Source organism: Danio rerio, chromosome 3 (genome assembly GCF_052040795.2).
Source record: "Danio rerio strain M-AB ecotype USA chromosome 3, GRCz13ab, whole genome shotgun sequence".
Taxonomy (NCBI): domain Eukaryota; kingdom Metazoa; phylum Chordata; class Actinopteri; order Cypriniformes; family Danionidae; genus Danio; species Danio rerio.
This window is the reverse complement of record NC_141023.1, coordinates 29196414-29215460: the sequence shown is the minus strand read 5'-3', so window position 1 is coordinate 29215460 and position 19047 is coordinate 29196414. Positions and strand designations below refer to the sequence as shown.

Sequence of the window (19047 nt, the reverse complement as noted above, 5' to 3'; positions counted from 1 at the left end):
CTAAAAAGATTTTGAATTAAAGGCACTGTATGGAGATTTTTTACAGCTAGAGGACATGTACTAAAAGACTAAATAAAAAAGAAGTTTTTTTTTTCTTGCATATTTACAATAACATATTTAAATCCAGAGGTGATTGTAGCCAAAAGAGCCTGGTTTCTCTCAAGTTAGTTTCCCCTTTCAACTTTCGTCAATCGGTGAAGTTTGTTCCTCATCACTGTAGCCACTGGGTTGCTTGGCTTGGGACTTGTAGAGCTGCGCATCGATGAATTGTGTGTGTTGTCGAGCAAGTGTTTTGTCAAGCATTTACCAGTGTTTGTACATATCAAGGTACAGGTACACTCAAGTATTTGGGAGTTTACATGAATAGGTCTATTACACAGGACACTCATGTCAATTAAATTTGTGAAAAGCTTCACCAAAGAGTTTATTTCATAAGGTGTGGTTCTATGGTGTTGACGGAAATCATGTACTTATTTGATTAGGCTGTATTTGTGAATGTTATCAGATATGGTCTGTCCACCTGGTTTGGTAATTTATCTGTAAACAACTTTACCAGTATTTAAACACTCTACAAGCAATGCACTTTGAATGAAGAATTAATTCTGAACAATTAATTTCATGTACTATTCCCATGTTATGATCTCTTACCCTCTGGTAGAAGATAGAGAACCTTCCGCTGGAAGTGGAATAGACAATAATCAATCAGACTGTTGAACACTGATCAATAGTGTGCATATAATTTTCTTTGTGTATGTAATTCTTTTGCATGTTTGTTTTTATAATGTTTATTGTGTAGAACTTGAAGTACTCTTTGGGTTCACAGAAAATTTCCCCTTGAGCGACAATAAAGTATACAAACAAAAAATTGCTCTTCAGTGTTTGGGCTTTCAGCAGTGAAATTTAAACCCAACTGAGCTGAACTAAACTGAACTTTAACTTTGAAAACTGGACTGATACAGTTTCGATCTACTAGAACTTTTTTGTTAAGCTGCTTTGACACAATCCACATTGTAAAAGGGCCTTATTAATGAAGAAAGAAAGAAAGAAAGAAAGAAAGAAAGAAAGAAAGAAAGAAAGAAAGAAAGAAAGAAAGAAATCCATGACTGAGTGAACTCTTAGGAGTGGTTGTCTTCATGATATCCTGGAAGTCTCCTGGAGAAATCATGTTCATGAATGAACTAAAGTATTCATAACTTATCATCATAGTATGAAGCAGAATAACCTTTAAAGCTGTCATAGCCAATTGAGAACACTAAAGCGATTGCTGATGAGTGATGAGTGTCATATGGCAGAAAAGCAGCAGAGCTTTTATTATGCCACAGTTGACCTTGTGATCGTACCATACCATGATGCCATACTACATATATTTATCATATTAAATACATTTTAGGGTTCTGTTTCAATACTGTTCATTACATTCTAATAAAACACAAAAAACATTAAAGCATCTTTGGTGTTTCGATATGTTCTATAAACCAAAATTTGAAATAGGGGGTGTATAACATCATAACATCCCAACATAGAGGGTTTATAACATATAACATCAGCATGGTGACTCAGTGCACACTCTGTCACTCATTAAAATAGCTTATTTCTCTCAATTTGAACATTCTTTGAAACATTAATATAATGTAAGTACATGAGTCAGTAAAATAGTTAACACAGATTTTATGAAAAAAGCCTCTAACTATTTCAAATCAAGTTTTCTGAAAATAATCTACACTGTAAAAACATCTTGCTGCCTTCAATTACTTTAGTTAAATCAAATGAACTTCATCTCAACTTACATCAGTCAAACTTATTAAATATATTAAGTTTAACTTTATATACCTTTACATTTTTTATTGAAGTTTTACACTGACTTAAAGGGATAGTTCACCAAAAAGTTTAAACTGACTCTCTATTTTCTAACCCTCAAGTGGTTCCAAATCTTTGAGTTTTTCCTTCTTCTGTTGAACACAAAAGAAGATGTTTTAAAGAAAGCTTAAAATCTTGTAACCAAAGTGACTCTATGAAAGTCAATGGTTACAGGTTTGCAGCTTTCTTCAAAATATCTTTTGTGTTAAGCAGAAAAAAAGAAAGTCAAACCGGTGTGGAACAAGTAAAGGTGAGTAAATAATTATACTTTTCAGCTTTGGGTGAACTATTCCTTTAAGACATATCTCCATTTCTACAGTTTCCTGACTGACATGATCTGAACAGAACAAGAAAAATGAGACCAATAACAAAATACCACAACAAGCAAAATAACCGTTAAGGTAACAGCATCAGTTCCACTCCCGATATGAAATAATGTTGGTTTAGCCATAAGGAGAGCTTAAATCAAATGTCGGAACATGTACTACTGCCAATTCCTCCTCAGCAACACACATACATGCACACCTCTCCAACCCTCCCCCTTACTGCTGGATTGCCTTAGGCAGAATGATTAATTTGTGGCTATTGATTTCTCTTCCTGAGCTGAGAGAGCGACCAAGGGGCCACATATAGTCTGTGTGCATGGAGACGTAAGAGACGGACAGGGTGACGGACAAGTTTAAGACACAGTAGTGTGCATAAGATGTGCAGGTAAATGAGAAGTTCTTAAAGAAACACTGCACTTTTCTTTAAAAATATAGGCTCATTTTACAACTCTCCTATAGTGTTGTACAGGTGGGTTTTTATCATTTTTGAATCCATTCAGCCAATTGCTGGGTCTAGCAGGAGCAATTTTAGCTTAGCATAGATCATTTAATAGGATTAGACCTTTAGTATTTCACTCAAAAAAGAGTTTAAATTATTTTCCTAGTTGTGGCTTGAATATTATGGTTATCATGTGTTTGAGACTAATGGAAGGAAACATTGCTATTTTAATAATAATATTTTTAAAATAACTTAATTATTTTTGAATTACTAATGAAAAGTTGCTATTTTGTAGGCTGATGTGCCTATAGGAACTATGCTCTCATTCAAGCATAATAATCAAGCACACAATGTTAATCAAATAGACAATGTAGCTACAGAAGAGTCAATCTTTAAATAAGGAAATTATCAAAACTCTTTGGTGATTTTTGAGCAAGAAAATAATAGTCTAATCCAATTCAATGATTTATGCTAAGCTAAGCTAAATGTGCTCTCACCAGAGCACAAGATCAGCTGAATGAAATAAAAATGGTAAAAATTCAACTGTTAAACTCAAGAGGAATAAGTTGAAATGAAGTACACACTAGGAAGATTAATTCTCATTTTACAAGTCTCCTAGAGTGAAGCAGTTGGGTTTTACCATTTTTGAATCCATTCAGTCAATTTCAGGGTCAAGCAGGAGCACTTTTAGCCTAGCATAGCATAGATGATTGAATTGGATTAGACCATTAGCATTTCACTCAAAAAAAGACCAAAGAGTTTAAATTATTTTCCTAGATAAGGCTTGAATACTTTTTAGTTACATTGTGTATATGACTGATGAAAGTAATTTCTTTTTTGTTTTGAAATTAATTAATTATAAATTATTTATAAAAAGTTCCTATTTTCAAGGCCAGGGGTGCTCAATCCTGTTTCTGGAGATCTACCTTCCTGTACAGTTTAGCTCCTACCCTGATCAAACCCACCTGAACCAATTAATTAGGACCTGAAATCCACTTGATAATTACAGACAGGTGTGTTTGATAAGGGTTGCAACTGAAATCTGCAGGAAGGTAGATCTCCAGGAACAGGACTGGCCACCCCTGGTCTAGGCTGATGTGCCTTGGAACTATGCTTTCATACAGGCATAATAATCAAGGAACTTTACTAATCAAGTACACAATGTAACTACAGGAGAGTCCAGCTTTACATTATCAAAACTCGTTGGTGATTTTTGAGCGAGATGCTAATGGTCTTACCTCATTCGATTATTTTTGCTAAGCTAAGCTAAATGTGCTTTCACCACAGCCAAAAGTCAGCTGAATGGATTAATAAATAGTAAAATTCAACTGTTTAACTTTGGATTAATGGGTAAAATTAAGTACACACTATGAAGATAAATTCTTGTCTGGACTTTTTCTATCCTAAAGCTATCTGATTTTTCAAAACTAGAAAGAATGAGAGGCAAACTCATAATTCCGAAAAGAAACTCCAGTTCAAAGGTGATAATTTACAAGTGTGAGTCCATAACATGGAATTGCACTCACTAAACTGAAGGAGAAAGGTCTGAAATGTGAGATTGTAAAGCTGTAATTGAAAGAAAACTTTAGATGATAGTTTTAACTGCACCAGACTTCATTCCTTTCTGTAATAAAATCTTAAATTTTACATTTAAGCATATAATCTATATTTTTCTCACCTCATCTGTTATTTGAATGCTTTCTTGGGTTCTTGCATTCAGTAAAATAGCAACTTGTGATGCTTAGAAACTGTTCAAAATGAGCCTGAATTATTAGACCTCTCACCAGGATTTAAAACGCAGCAGTAAAGTCTTCCAGCAAACGATGACAGAATATTCATTTTTTGATGAACTATCCCTTTAAGGAGTCTGGGAGCAGAAAGATATTAAGACAAAGAGATGGAACTGTTAGTTATGACGGTGGAAAGATGTGTATGGATGGATTTGAAGAATGAACTGGAGGACAGGGAGATGAATGCATCCAGGATTCAGAGCACTGCTTCGCTGCAGTTTTTTCCCTCTGATCCCTAATGAAGAAAAAAGCCAATGGTTGCAGTCTGGATGCGTCAAACCACCTCCCCTGTGCCTCTCTTCCTCTCCTCCATGCTTACTTTCTCCGACTTCCTTTTATCCATACATATTTCCCTTCTGCACGCTCTCTTTCCCCAGCAGCTTTCCCTTTTCAGCATCTGGAAGTTCACTGAGTGCATATCATTTTCTATTCTGCAGTGAAAGAAAGTGAGCAAAACTACAAAAAAAAAACAAACATCCTAAGCTCGGCATGAATATGTTAGAAGCAAGATTTAAAATTTTGTAAACAGACTACTTCTCTAGTGTGGTTGTTTTTAAAACTGTCGCTGTAGATTTTAAGAAAAAACACTAAGAAAATATAATGTCAAAAAGATGCTTAAACAAGAAAACCATTTGCTAATGTGGTCTGCACTTCATTTAAATAAATTATTTGAAAGGTGATGCATATCCTAACGTAAAGTAACCAAACATAAATAAAATATTAAATGTTAAATTCGGGTTACATTTGTTAATATTAGTTGAATGTACTTTATTTCAAGTGTTTAATCGTTTGAATGTAAATTTCAACATTCACTTACATTTGATAAAAAATTTGTTTATTTGTTAATATTTTTAATATTAATGGACCCGATCTAACAAAAATGATTGTAATAATAATAATTATATTATTATTATTATTATTATTAATAATAATAATAATAATAATAATATAATAATAATATAATAATAATAATAATAATAATTATTATTATTATTATCAAGTAAAATAAATATAATAATAAAAACATTATTATTAATATTATTATCAATTAAATATAATAATAAAAACATTATTACTATTATTTTTATTATAATTATCAATTAAATAAATATTATAATAATATTTAAAAGCATTATTATTTTTATCAATTAAATAAATATAATAAAAGCATTATTATGAATATATTATTATTATTATCAATTAAATATGATAATAAAACATTATTACTAATATTGTATTATTATCTATTAATTAAATAATATAATACAAACATTGTTATTATTATCAATATCAATTAAATAATTATATCATTAATAATAATAACATTATTTTTATTATAATGAAATAAATATAATATTAATAGAACATTATTATTATCATTATTATTGTTATTATTATCATAATCTAATGTCACCAGTACTTAACTCACAACAAGTTATTGTTTATGTTGTTTAAGCAATAAAAATGCGCCAAAAATCTAATTGTCAATTGAATAACTAATTGCAAGGCAGTTGTAACAATATCTTAAACACTTAATTTATAACTACCTAATCTGACCTAATTTGAGGAATACTTTAACTTAAAACCAAGAAAAAGAAAAAAAACTCCCACTGCTTTTACATAAGGACTTAACACAATAACACCACTGATTAATCAGCCAATTTCTGTGTTGTACAGAAGGTATAGATTTACATTGCAAAAAACCGTGCCACATGTGTCCTGCATATGCTGCATTTCATCACAATTCATTTCCTCCACTACTACCAGCATTCCTGTTTTCTTTTCATCATTATGGCGTGTCTCAATCTCTCTCTTCATCTCTCTTTCTTCATGTCTGTCTGCTTTTCTGCAGACTTAATAGGCCGCTGCCGTTAAAGGTGTTAATTCATTCTCACACTCCTCCTCTTTCTTGCTGTTGCTATGAGCCCGTGACTCGTGACGCTGTCCTCTCGTCCCCTATCACTTCCTGATAGTGACACACAGCAGCTTGACGTCGCCGCTCTGCCATTGGTCGCCTCCAAACACAGAGACACAATGCCTAAGTCACGCAGAGACACACGCGCACACAAGCCGAGCATTGAGATGCTGTCGTGCCAGAACCACCGCTGTGACCCTTAGAGCCTGTGTTTGTGTGTACGGCTTTGAGAGGATGAAGCCAAACGAAGATAGATATGAACCCAGAGGGCTGCCAGTCACTTAAAGGGCACACATTACGCCCATTTTTATAAGATAATACATCTGTGGTGTCCCCAGAATGTGTCTGTGAAGTTTAAAAAAATAGCCCACAGATATTTTATTATCCACTTTGTTAAGTGTGACGTCACGCAAAGCAGCTTCCGGGTCCAAGCGCTCTATCAAACAACATGTGGAGACTCAACCAATGGCAGTAATAAATGTTTACAAATAGATGTAATACTTTCGAAAATAACGATCGCAATATATGTATCCATGTTTAATATCTGATGGCCAGAAAGTGATTAATTGTTTTATAAATTGTTCAATTATTGGTGTCTGTGAGTCCAGAGACTGTTGTGTACACAATGATTTGACATCAAATTCACTTTAATGTGTGATATGACTGAAAAGTGGTCATATACTAATATTTTCTCAATTCAAATCCAGCTTGGACCTGGAAAGTTTTTCATATGTCACCATTTACCAAGCAGGTGGTTCATTCCGCTGTGGCTACCCCAGATTAATAATGAGAAAATGAATGAATGAATTTAACAAGCAGATAGCATTACTATGGCAAAAAGCATGTCCCTTTAAATGCAAATGAGCTGCTGCTGCAGGGTGGAGCTTTTAAACATTGTTCTGAACTTCTGATACTCCAGAAGCAACAATACAGGTGAATCTTACACAGTCAGACAAAATGTCAGCAATGACCCTAGCTACACCTTTCTAGAATGAGCCAGGATGGTTTCTGAAGAGTTAGTGGATACATTTATGCAGTTTTTGTGGGGCACAATTGATTCAACTCAACTAGCATGTTCCTGCGATGCTCTGATGTTCTGGCTTTCCAAATAAACATTCCACTATTAGCAGAATTTCCTTATCTTTACAGAAAGTGTAACAGGTTTGTCACCTACTCAAGTGCATAATAAATGCACATTATGAATTATGCTGATGGTGAAGGTTTTCAGTCTCTGTGAATACAGTCAGAAGCCCCTTTCACACATTGTTATTGGTAAATATACGGAAAATTTCCAGAATGACTTTACAGGTTTATTCAAAAATGTTTTGATCACACAGGCAAGGACATTACAGAATTTTTCTAGAAAAGACATTACCTGACTAACATCTAGAAGCTAAATGTGTCTGGAAAAATATTTCCTTCTGCGTTCAACATTCCGGAAACTTCTCTTTTTGAAAAATTGTCAGAACAAATTTACCGGTATTTTCAAAAAGGGCCCTTTCATACACGCTTTCTTTCCACAAAAAGCACATTTAGAAAAGAAATTTAGAAAGATTCTTAATATTTTTACATGCTTGTTCTGGAAATTAAGTTTTGACTCATCGTTTAGAAACAGTGTATAACTGACACTTGTTAAGGAAGTGGTCCCGCACAAAATATTTTTCGACCAAATATTAGTGCTGGGCGAAGAATAATTACAATTAATCGCATCCAAAATGAACGTTTGTTTTTTATAACATAATATATATATATATATATATATATATATATATATATATATATATATATATATATATATATATATATATATATATATATATATATATATATAGTTTATTAATATAGAATTATAGAATTTAAATATCTATTTCAAAATATATGTGTGTGTGATGACCCCAAGATTACAGTTTAGGTGTGGCAGATCTTAATTGGATGCCTGCTTGCTCACCAATTGGTTAAATGCATATAAATAAGTGTCTGCCAGCTTCTGGAGGACTCTGCGGCTACTTGTACGTTCTCGTGTTAAGATCTCTTTCATTCTGTGATCTTATGGTTTCGTTTTGCATTATTTATATTATGTACAGTTGAGGTCAGAATTATTAAAGCCCCTGGATTACTTGCCCCCCTGTTTATTTTTTCCCCCAGTTTTTTTTTTAACAGAGAGATTTTTTCAACACATTTCTAAACATAATAGTTTTAATAACTCATTTCTAATAACTGATTTTTATTTTATCTTTGCCATGATGACAGTAAGTAATAGTTGACTAGATATTTTTCGAGACAATTCTATACAGCTTGAAGTGAAATTCAAAGGCTTAACTAGGTTAATTAGTTTAATTAGGCAAGTTATTGTATAATGATGGTTTGTTCTGTAGACTATTGAAAAAATATAGCTTAAATAAGCTAAAAATATTGACCCTAAAGTGGTTTATAAAAAATTAAAAACTGCTTTTATTCTAGCTGAAATAAAACAAATAAGTCTTTCTCCAGAAGATAAAATTATCAGACACACTGTGAACTTTTCCTTGCTCTGGTAAACATCATTTGGGAAATATTTAAAAAAAGAAAAAAATTCTCAATTGCCTGACTTGCACCGTTGACTGACCATCAAGTTTTATTTTCTTCTACAACTGCTGCTTAGAAAACTAATAACTTTAAATAACAAACACAAGTGCGTTTTACATAGCCTAAACCACACATTTGAACAAGTTTATGATAATCATCTTATGAAAGATACATGAGGAAGTTCTGGTTTTGCAGTAACATGAGTAACAGTTCTGAAATACCCTCAGCACTAGCTTCATATTTTTTATTTTAATCACGCATGCACACATGCATACCAATTATCTACATATAACTATCATTCTTCATCACATTTCATTAGAAAATGGAAATACAACCACAATTTCCTCTGTGCCTCAAATGTTTAGAGTCTGGAAATGCATGTATCTTAGAGCATTTGACAAAATCCTTAAAACAATATACATAAAAATATCAGATGTTTGTCCTTCTTAATGCTGAACATCTCACTGCGCTCCCTAATTTTCTGCTTTTGATCAGTATTCATCCAAACATCTCATCGCTACTAACCCTAAAAACATGATGTCACTGAGGCAGCAGTTCACTTAGCTCTAGCTGTGGTCACTCAAGGGCCCCAGGGATCAGCCGGTGGAGCGGTGTGTGATCTCAGCGTAATTCAGCTGATTAATTGCTTTAATTAGACTCACGCAGTGCTGAGCAGGGATGCATTGCGTGTGCAGCAGTGGAAACAGTGTGGACAGTCAGAGGTCAGTATCCCTGGACCCCTGCTACTCTCTTTTCCCTTTAACTTCCTATTCGTCTCACAGCACAGATTGACAGAAGCCTTTCAGAATGATCTAAATTCAGCTTCACTAGCAGCACAAAATGAAACTCATTAAGAAAAATAATGACTGTTTCCAGACAGGTTTATAACGTTCTAACAAAGCAGTGTTTTGTGGAGCCAGAGGTTGAAGTGATGCTGTCGGACAAGCAGTAATATCTATTTATTTTCTTCATTGAGATATTTAAAGTGTAAAACTCTAGTGTGGTCCACTGTTTGAACATGTTTAGATAATAATCCATGTTAGTCTACCTCAGTCGACGTAAATTACGCTACAAAAAAAGATAGGTTGCTTTAATTCAAATTTGGGTCTAATAAGAACAAACCTGTTGGATTATAAATGTAAATTTAAATAATTTAAAAATAAATTAAGGGTCATGGTGGCGCAGTGCGTAGCACAACCGCCTCACAGCAAGAAGGTTGCTGGTTCGAGCCCTGGCTGGGTCAGTTGGCATTTCTGTACAGTTTCTGGATTTCCCTACAGTTTAAAGACATGTGAATTGAATAAGCTAAATTGGCTGTTGTGTATTTGTGTGAATGCAAGTGTCCAGTGTTGGGTTAAAGCTGGAAGTCCATCCGCTGTGTAAAACATATGCTGGATAAATTGGCAGTTTATTCTGCTTTGGTGACCCCTGATGAGTAAAGGGACTAAGCCGAAAAAGAAAAAAAAAATGAATGAAAAAGAAATTTACCTAGAGTAAAAATTACAGCTCTGGGAAGTTTTTTAAACCACTTGAAAATTATTTTTTTTATGCATTTAATTTATGTATTACGTATCGGTTTGAGTTAAATGTTAATATTTAATTCATTATATAATAAACATTTCTTCCACATTTCGAAAACAGATATTGACATTTTAAATTATATTAATACTGTATATCACTTTTGGTTGAAAATCATTGTTATTTCACCCTATAGATCGATTTCTTAACTCTTTTGAAATTAAAACATTGGCATTTTGTTGTTTAAAATGGAATATAAACATATATGAAAATCTTTTTTGTTATGCCAAAAAAGCACTCTTAATGAAACATGGTGAACATGCTAATTGCTTTTAGTAGTTTATACAATAAAAGAACAATGTCATTTTAAACACAAAAATATCAAAATGCAAATCCAAAGATTTTTTTTTTTCCAGAGCTGTATACCATCTATAGTTTTAAAGAGAGATTCACCAATCATAAAGTAATTGGTCAAAAACCGTTTAAAATCTGAATATGTAAACAAATCTATAAACATAACAAATACATGTACACTTAAATATACAGTACATTTACTCATTTAGCACATGCTTTTATCCAAAGCAACTTACAAGTAAACATTAAGGGCCCGATCATACAACCGGTAAAATAAGGCACAAGACGTGTTTGGATTGATTTGTTTGATTTTCAGACCAGCGCAACTGTAATTTTCCGTTTTGTGCCACTTTGTTTAAATAGCAAATCCATTTGCACCACTTTGTGGACTCATGGGTGTGCTAGTCTGAAAAGGAAGTGTGTTAAGCTGCGTTGTTGGCACGTTGCTATTTTGAGGAACTGAAATAGCTTAGCTTTTTTCAGTTTATTCATGACAATTTGCATTTGTATAGTGTTAGTATTATTATTATGTATTATATGCATATTTATATTTGTTTTTATAAAAACTAGTTTAGATGTGTCCATCTGCAAGATTTTGGAGAAGTATGCGTCAGCATATGGGGCATAAGAATAAGACGTGTGTTTGGATATAACTTTGGATAAATTTCTGACCGCACTTCATTATTATTGTCCATTTATTTGTTTACCGGAGAATGAATTTCGAAATAGTTTTGAAACAAATCTTTGTGCTTAACAAACAAAATTAAATATGCAGGCTAATGGATGTCTTGTCTGGACCGTTTTCTTATCCACAAAAGTAAAGGAGTAAAGAGTAAAAAAGAAGTAAAGAGAAAGTAAAGAGGCCAAATGGAGGAGACTCATTCTATAGCCTCACGCTGAAGCTGTTTTCTCGCTAGTGAAGTGTTAAATTTTTCTACTTACAATGTCCACATGTAAATAGTAAATGTGCCATGGTGCAACGCAACTGACTCATAAAGGGAATGGGAGACGAGACTCTGATTGGTTTAATGCTTGTTATGCTCAAAACAGACCCATAACTCATTAAGAGAATAAGCAGAATTCTGTTAGACCATGCGCTGCCGCGCAAACCGTATTGTTTCATCCTTAAAATAGCAAAAGTGGATTCAAATATGCTCTTAATGCTTTTGCGCCATGCACTTTAGACTTTGCGCTCAGATCACTAAAATAGAGCCCTAAATATACCATTTCAAAATTTGGTGTCAAAACTTTTTTTTTTTTCTTAAAAAAAGATAAACGCAACTAATCAAAAGTGACAAAAAATACACAAAACCCAAGTTCATTTATAATGCATATTATGCACCATCTCATCTCTGGATAAAATGAAATGCTTTGGAAATGCCTGCCGAGAAAATTAATAGCACAATTACTTTTAAAACCAATGACAACCAAAGCGGGCAGTTACTATTGTGCCCTATACATCACAGCCACTGTGTTTATACTCTTCAGCAAATCACTGTACAAATAGCTTGCTTACAGCTGACTCTGCGGATTGCAGCACGATAGGAGAAAGTATTTTAACATGACACTCTTCATATTTTAGCTCCACTGTCTCTGTTCACTCCCGAGTGTGTGAATGCATTCACACATGCATACAAGCACTGTGAAGATTAGAGACTCCTTGTCCTGGAAAGCGATCTGACGATCTGAGAGAGTAAAGAGAAGCCATGCTGCTCTTCATTAAAAATTCATATTGTTCCTTATTACTCTAAGAAAAAACACAGGCAGACATACACACACGCTTTCTTGCTCACAGTTCAGATACTAGCCGAGATGTGGAAAGTGGGAGAACAGAGGGCAAAAATGACACAGCTGACAGGAAGTTCATCTTCATCATCATCATCATCATCATCATCTGTGACCCAAACCGCATACTTATCTATGGGCACATCTGTACAAAGAGATGATAACAGCAGTCTCTTTTGACACCTCGCACAACCTGTTCCTGAGATTATCTTCAGAAAAATAAGCTCATCGTCAGCTCTTTTGTGAAGCGCTAATGTTTGTGTCCTGGCACACGCAGATCCCTGCATTCGTTTTACACATGAATTATTTTGATTGAATTATGACACCAGGTGCACATCTTTTCCCCCACTATGAACCCAGAGCTGCCTCAGTTTTCAGAGTGACTAAAAAAGTGTTTTCAGGACAAATGTTAGGCTGATTTGGATATTTACGTGAAAGGGTTGATTTTTATTTGTATAGCTGACATTGAAATCAAACAATCCCTGTTTATTCCCTTTATGTATGTTTCTTAAATTGAAAAGTTGTTTTGGGTCAATGGAGAATGGAGGAAAAAAAGGTGATTTAAGTGACTTTGAATGTGGCAAAATTGTTGGTGCCAGACGGGCTGGTCTGAGTATTTCAGAAACTTCTGATCTACTAGGATTTTCACCCACAACCATCTCTAGGGTTTACAGAGAATGGTCTGAAAAAGAGAAACTATCCAGTGAGCGGCAGTTCTGTGGGCGCAAATGCCTTGTTGATGCCAGAGGTCAGAGAAATTGGCCAGACTGGTTTCAGCTAATAGAAAGGCAACAGTGACTCAAATAATCACTCATTACAATCGAGATATTTTTATAGTTCATTTAATCAAAACCACAGAATGCCCTTTAATTTAAATAAGTGTGGAGGTATGACCATATATGATTTCATGAAACCAAGCTTGTTAAGTCTTCCAATGATGCACTATACTTTGGTGGTTAAGCACAGTGAGTTATACTGTTTTAAAGGAAACCCACACTGATCATCCATGTACCAACATTTTAAAACCTCTCAGAATACCTTAAAGAGAGGGTTTACCCAAAAATGAAAACTGCATCCTCATTTATTCATCCTTCTCCTTAACCAAACCTGTTGGAGTTTATATGTTAATAAAAGAAGATATTTAAGGAATGTTGGAAAGCGGCAGCCATTGACATTCACTATTTTTTAGCTGTGTCTCATTTCAGAGGCTGCATTCTCCGAAAGATGCATTTAAAAGGTGCTAAGTCATCGAAGACCATCTCATTTCAAAGAAATTCGAAGGCTCCTTCAAATGCATCCTTCGTTTTCCAGGTATAAAGGACACAACCGGTGGATCCTTCGCAACCTTGAACATCCCAAGATTCATCGCACACTGATACGGCAGGATGTTTTTAAAAAAGAAACATCGGATTGCAGTTTTAATTGCATGAACTAAGTTTCATTTTACTTGAATATCTAAAGACATGTTAATAAACAAAAAGAGTATTAAATGTTCTACTAAAACGGGATTTTAAAGTTTACATTTTTATGTGTACATGTATGAATCAAAGGAAATATATTTCCAGCATTTGTACACTCACATTGCCGTCAGATTGCTAAAAATAAGTTTTAAAATCACTCAAAAAACATTTTAAAATTTATCACCGCTTATTAACGCTTATTAATGCTTATTAGCCTCTGAAATAAGACACAGCTTATTATTTTTGATTCCTACTATGAATGTCAGTGGCTGCTGGTTTACAACGTTCTTTAGTAAATCGTTTTTTTTATGTGTGTGTGTTCAACAGTAGAAAGAAACTCAAACAGGTTTGGAACAAGTGAAAGACGAGTATGTAAATCATGACAGAATTTGGATTTTTTAGACGAACTATACCTTCAATAGGTAAATGCAGTTTCCTAAACACCTTCAGCCTAACAACCTTTCTTGATTCTTGGGCTTAAGGCTGAAATGTAGACTGCGCCTCAAGACTTTGGCTTCCCTGAGATAGCCGGTCTTGTTGAATTCTCCCAGATGAAGTTGACAGTGGCAGTCTCCTGACAGCAGTATGTTTAGCCAACAGCACCATTTGCTGTGACTGGAGGCTTTGCCAGCACTGGTGCCTGATGTAAACACAGCCATCTGAGCGGCTCTGCTCAACAACAGCACTGCTTGGCCCCTTTGGACCCGGACCACCATACAAAGCATCCCCTCCATAATTCACAATGGCTTCCGGGATTGCAACTAAAATTGGATGTGAATTTCCAGCATAGAATTGTGTGTTGTTACCCAACAGAACAGGACAATGTGTGACAGAGAAGGAAAAGAAAAAAAATACGGTGAGGGAGGAGATACTCGTACCATCAGAATGAGACACAGGGCACCATTTACTTCCCATCAATAGCCTTCAAAGTCTGTAGCAGTGCTGGAATCAATACAGACACAATGTGGAGCATTATACCTGATCTCCCACTTAGAGAAAAGAGAGAAAAGATGAGTAGGATGACTATATATTTGTGAGAAACCTGATACTGTAGTGTATGTCTTGTATTTTCGGGAATTTTGGACAAACAAATGTATCATTTCACTAACCGGCCAAAAATTTAGGGTGCACTCACATTATGCTATCTGAACTGTGAAATTCCAAATCAAGCCCAGGCGTGGCTCAATTAGCCGGCTGTGGCCCGGTTGGAAGAGATGTGCCAGAGTGCGGTTAGGTTCGGCTTTGGCAAGGTGCACTTATAGTGTGAGTGCAAAGCACGCCTGAGCCCGAAACTGAAGATGAGATTTCACTTTTAAGGGACTGTTTCATATGGATTTATTAATCGTTCAATGAACACAACCTGTTGTGGTTTGTTAAAGACGCCCTCGCTGCACGTCAACTGCAGCTGCAGTTTCAGCAAACCTCCTAATATGTGCAGCACAAGAATTTTTAAGATTATTTATGAGCGTCAAAAGTTGTGGTTCTTTTTGGCGAAAAATTTGACTGCAAGTCATTGCATCCCAAACAACTAAAATGATATGACTAAAGCAATCTCCACTGTACTGAGCAAGAGCGCTTCTCTTCCTGTTAAACTGAACACTCACATCATCGATGACATAAGCATGCTCTGGTTCGGAAGGATAAATGCAGTGTGAGCGCAGGCCGTCAGGGAAGAGTGAAGGGGGGACAATCGCCCTTCGGCATGGTTTAAGGCATCTGTACATAGTTAGTATGCTCTAATTTCTGTCGGGGGAAGAGGGCGGTAGTGGAGGGGGCTCAGTAAAATGAGGTGCCGAATCAGATTTCAGAGGTGCCGGATCCAGCTCCGGCGTGTTCCAGTGTTCTGACGATCTGTGCTACCTCCTCAGATTGTGCTACCGGCAGCTCAATCTGTCATATTTCAGCAAAAATAAAAATAAAAATACAGGGATAGCGCATTCTGTCAGCTTCAATTGTCAATCGGAATGAACCACTCTAATAAACTAATTAAATATAAAACTAATGAAATAAAAAAATAATAATAAGGCAGTAGTTTACTCTGATAGACATTTGAAGCTGCCACACCTTTTTCTACATAATTCAATAGAGTAGTAGTTCATTTCGATAGATATTTGAAGCTGACAATATGTGTTATCCCTCGAAACTAACTACATTTACATTTAATTAGTTTATTAGAGTAGCTCATTCTGATTGACATTTGAAGCTGACAAAATGCACTAACCCAGTTTTTTAGCTGAAATATGACAGATTGAGCTACCAGTAGCACATTTTGAGGAGGTAGCACAGATCTTCAGAACACCTGCACAAATTAAGCCCTGAATTTGAGACAGTAAAAAAAAAAAAAAAAAAAAAAAAAAAACTTTTTTTTTAAGTTTGCATAAATGCACAATAAAACTGCTAAAAACCAATCCGATTTTTTTTGGAAAATCGTCTTTAGTAAATGCCACCAAAACATCATTTTATTTATAGAGTTAGAGTTGTGTGTTGCTATGCTGAAAGTCCACGTAATCAAAATTTTAAAATGCATCATTCAAACTGCTTGAATAATATGGCATGATTTTACAGTGCATTATTAATTTTATCGTACAAGTTTTAGGATTTTTATAGAATGGTAAGACACCTCTTAGATCTAAAACCTTTGGAATGGGATATTTTTATTGTACTGGCCCTTTAATATGGTAAAGAGATTATGTGCATTTAAGTCAAAGCAACAACAAAGTTTGTTTATGCTTAGTTCGACCATTGCTCGTTATTATATGTATATATTATTATGGTGTAAAGTCTTGGCTGTTTATTTTAAAATTACGCTTTGTTTGTTTTTATTCTTCTGCTTGTGCTCAAGCTAGGGCTGTATCTCTGTAAACCAATAGTGTCCAGCTGCACGTCTAGCTCAGCCTTTTGGTGCCCTTTTTTGTGCTGAAACCCTTCTAAAAGGTTACCCAAAAAGTGGTAAAGTATACGGTTCGCTTTTAGGTACCTTTTGACAGTGAAAACGGCCATAAAAGAGTACCGAACCGTACCTTACACTCGGGCCATAAGCAAAACAACAGCTGAAACACCTTATAAAAGGGTCCTGCAGAGCCTAGTAAACACAGAATGGTTTGTTTGTTGCTAGTACTGTCAGTACTTTGGGTTAAGTTACATAAAGACAAAGGGTTAACATTGATGCTAAGGAACTGCGTTATTCAGCGTATTCAATAACATCTTCTCCCTGTGAAAACTTTGGCCAGCTTACTTATTTTTTCTATTAGAGTCATCTGATACATTGTTAAGCCACCCAAGAGCAGTTAAGCCACAATACAGCTTAATCTAACAATGGTCACACGTTGTTGCAGGGAAACATGGAAAAGAGCAGCGTGTAGCACAATGCATATATTTTTAAAAGGCAACCAATAAAACACACTTAATGAGGCCTGCTCCCCTGCACCTAATAAATGAAAATATATATTTCGCTAATGTTGTCCTTTGGGAACTTTTTTTGCTTCATGGGAAGGAGCTGCACTTTGTCATCTCGTTGAAGCTAAAGACTATGCAATTTTGCTTGACTTTACAAATCACTTTCATTATTGCTTCTCTTCTCCAGCAGTTCTGCCTATTCATAAGCTGTTCAAACACGCATGTCATATCCCTACACTGCAGAGTATCAAACACTACCACTTTGAACAATGAACTCATGCAGATCATCTATCAGCTTAAATAAATAGTTTACCTCAAAATGCATCATTTTTCTGACTAATTACTTACTCTCAAGTGGTTTTAAACCTTTATGACTTCCTTTTTTGATGGTGAACACCTAATAAGATATTTTGAATAATGCTAAACCCTGTATCCATTCACATCCATTGTAGGAAAAACAAGTGCTATGAAAGTCAATCGTTACCGGTTTGCGATTTTAATTCTTTTGTTTTTACCAGAAGAAGGAACTTAAACAGGTTTGTGACAAGTAAAAGGAAAGTAAATGATGACAGAATTGTAATTTTTGGGTAAAATATCCTTTTAATTTATATTTGTGCTTGTTATTGTAACACTGGTAGGCATAACGACTGTGTGTGACTTTGGAAATCGCTTTCATTATTGCTTGTGTTCTCCAGCGGTTCTGCCTGTGCATTTGCTGTCCTCAGTCTGGAGCACAGCCGCAGAGGGGGGCGGATTTGGCCGTATGTTCCTGTCTGGATGGAGGAGCGTGACTGTCAGCACCTCAGCAGCTAGGTGTTAACCGCGGGTCTGCAGAGGTGGAAATGTCTCAGTCAGTGGTGTAGTAGAGGTATATGCAGGGGCATTGGTGTATATACATTTCTATCAGTTGGCATAGCATATAACCTCCCCTAAATGTCATCAGATGTGCATCATTTGGTATTTTAAGAACATTCATCTGTTTTGCTTTGCTTTTTTTTTTTTTGCAATGAAAGACACCTTTTTCTACAATTTTTTTTGAGTGTTTTGCATGTTGTTTTTGCATCATACTTTTTAACCACCTACTGCATGTGTTTTTTAAATAATGTGACAATAAATCCCTTAAAATCATTCATTAATTTTGCTTCGGCTTAGTCCCTTTATTCATCAGGGGTCACCACAGCTGAATGAACTGCCAATTTATCCAGCATATGTTTTACACAGCGGATACCCTTTCAGCTGCAACCCATCACTGGGAAACATCCATACACACTCATTCACACACATACACTACGGACAATTTAGCTTACCCCATTCACCTATACCACATGTCTTTTGGACTTGAAACCGGAGCACCCGGAGGAAACTCATGCAAACATGGGAAGAACATGCAAACTCCACACAGAAATGTTAACTGACCCAGCCAAGGCTTAAACCAGCGAATATCAGTTGTTTCATATTTTTAACACAACATATTTAGGTTACCTAAAGTTTTGTTCATTGAGTCAGAAATATAAGCCCCCGTTTAGAAAAGAATCATAATTTCTGCCAACATTTTCAGCCATTTGTGGTGTTTTAAAGTCTGTTTTTTATTTAATTAGCTTAGAAAAATATATAATCTATCTATCTATATATCTATCTATCT

General features: G+C 35.1%; 1 protein-coding gene and 1 long non-coding RNA gene across 8 annotated transcripts in view; one reads left to right on the top strand and one right to left on the bottom strand.

Moving 5' to 3' along the window:
- Window positions 1–19047, top strand: part of LOC141381214 (uncharacterized) — a 161717-nt gene that overhangs the window by 104702 nt on the left and 37968 nt on the right. The window contains exon 4 of one of the 7 annotated variants that reach the window (XR_015480931.1): window positions 18101–18541. The exons of the other annotated variants lie outside the window; for them this stretch is intronic. This is a non-coding gene — a long non-coding RNA (uncharacterized LOC141381214). Of the gene's footprint in view, window positions 1–18100; window positions 18542–19047 lie in introns of those variants that run through there. 7 annotated transcript variants of the gene reach the window in all.
- cacng2a (calcium voltage-gated channel auxiliary subunit gamma 2a) overlaps window positions 1–19047 on the bottom strand; it is a 131394-nt gene that overhangs the window by 86351 nt on the left and 25996 nt on the right.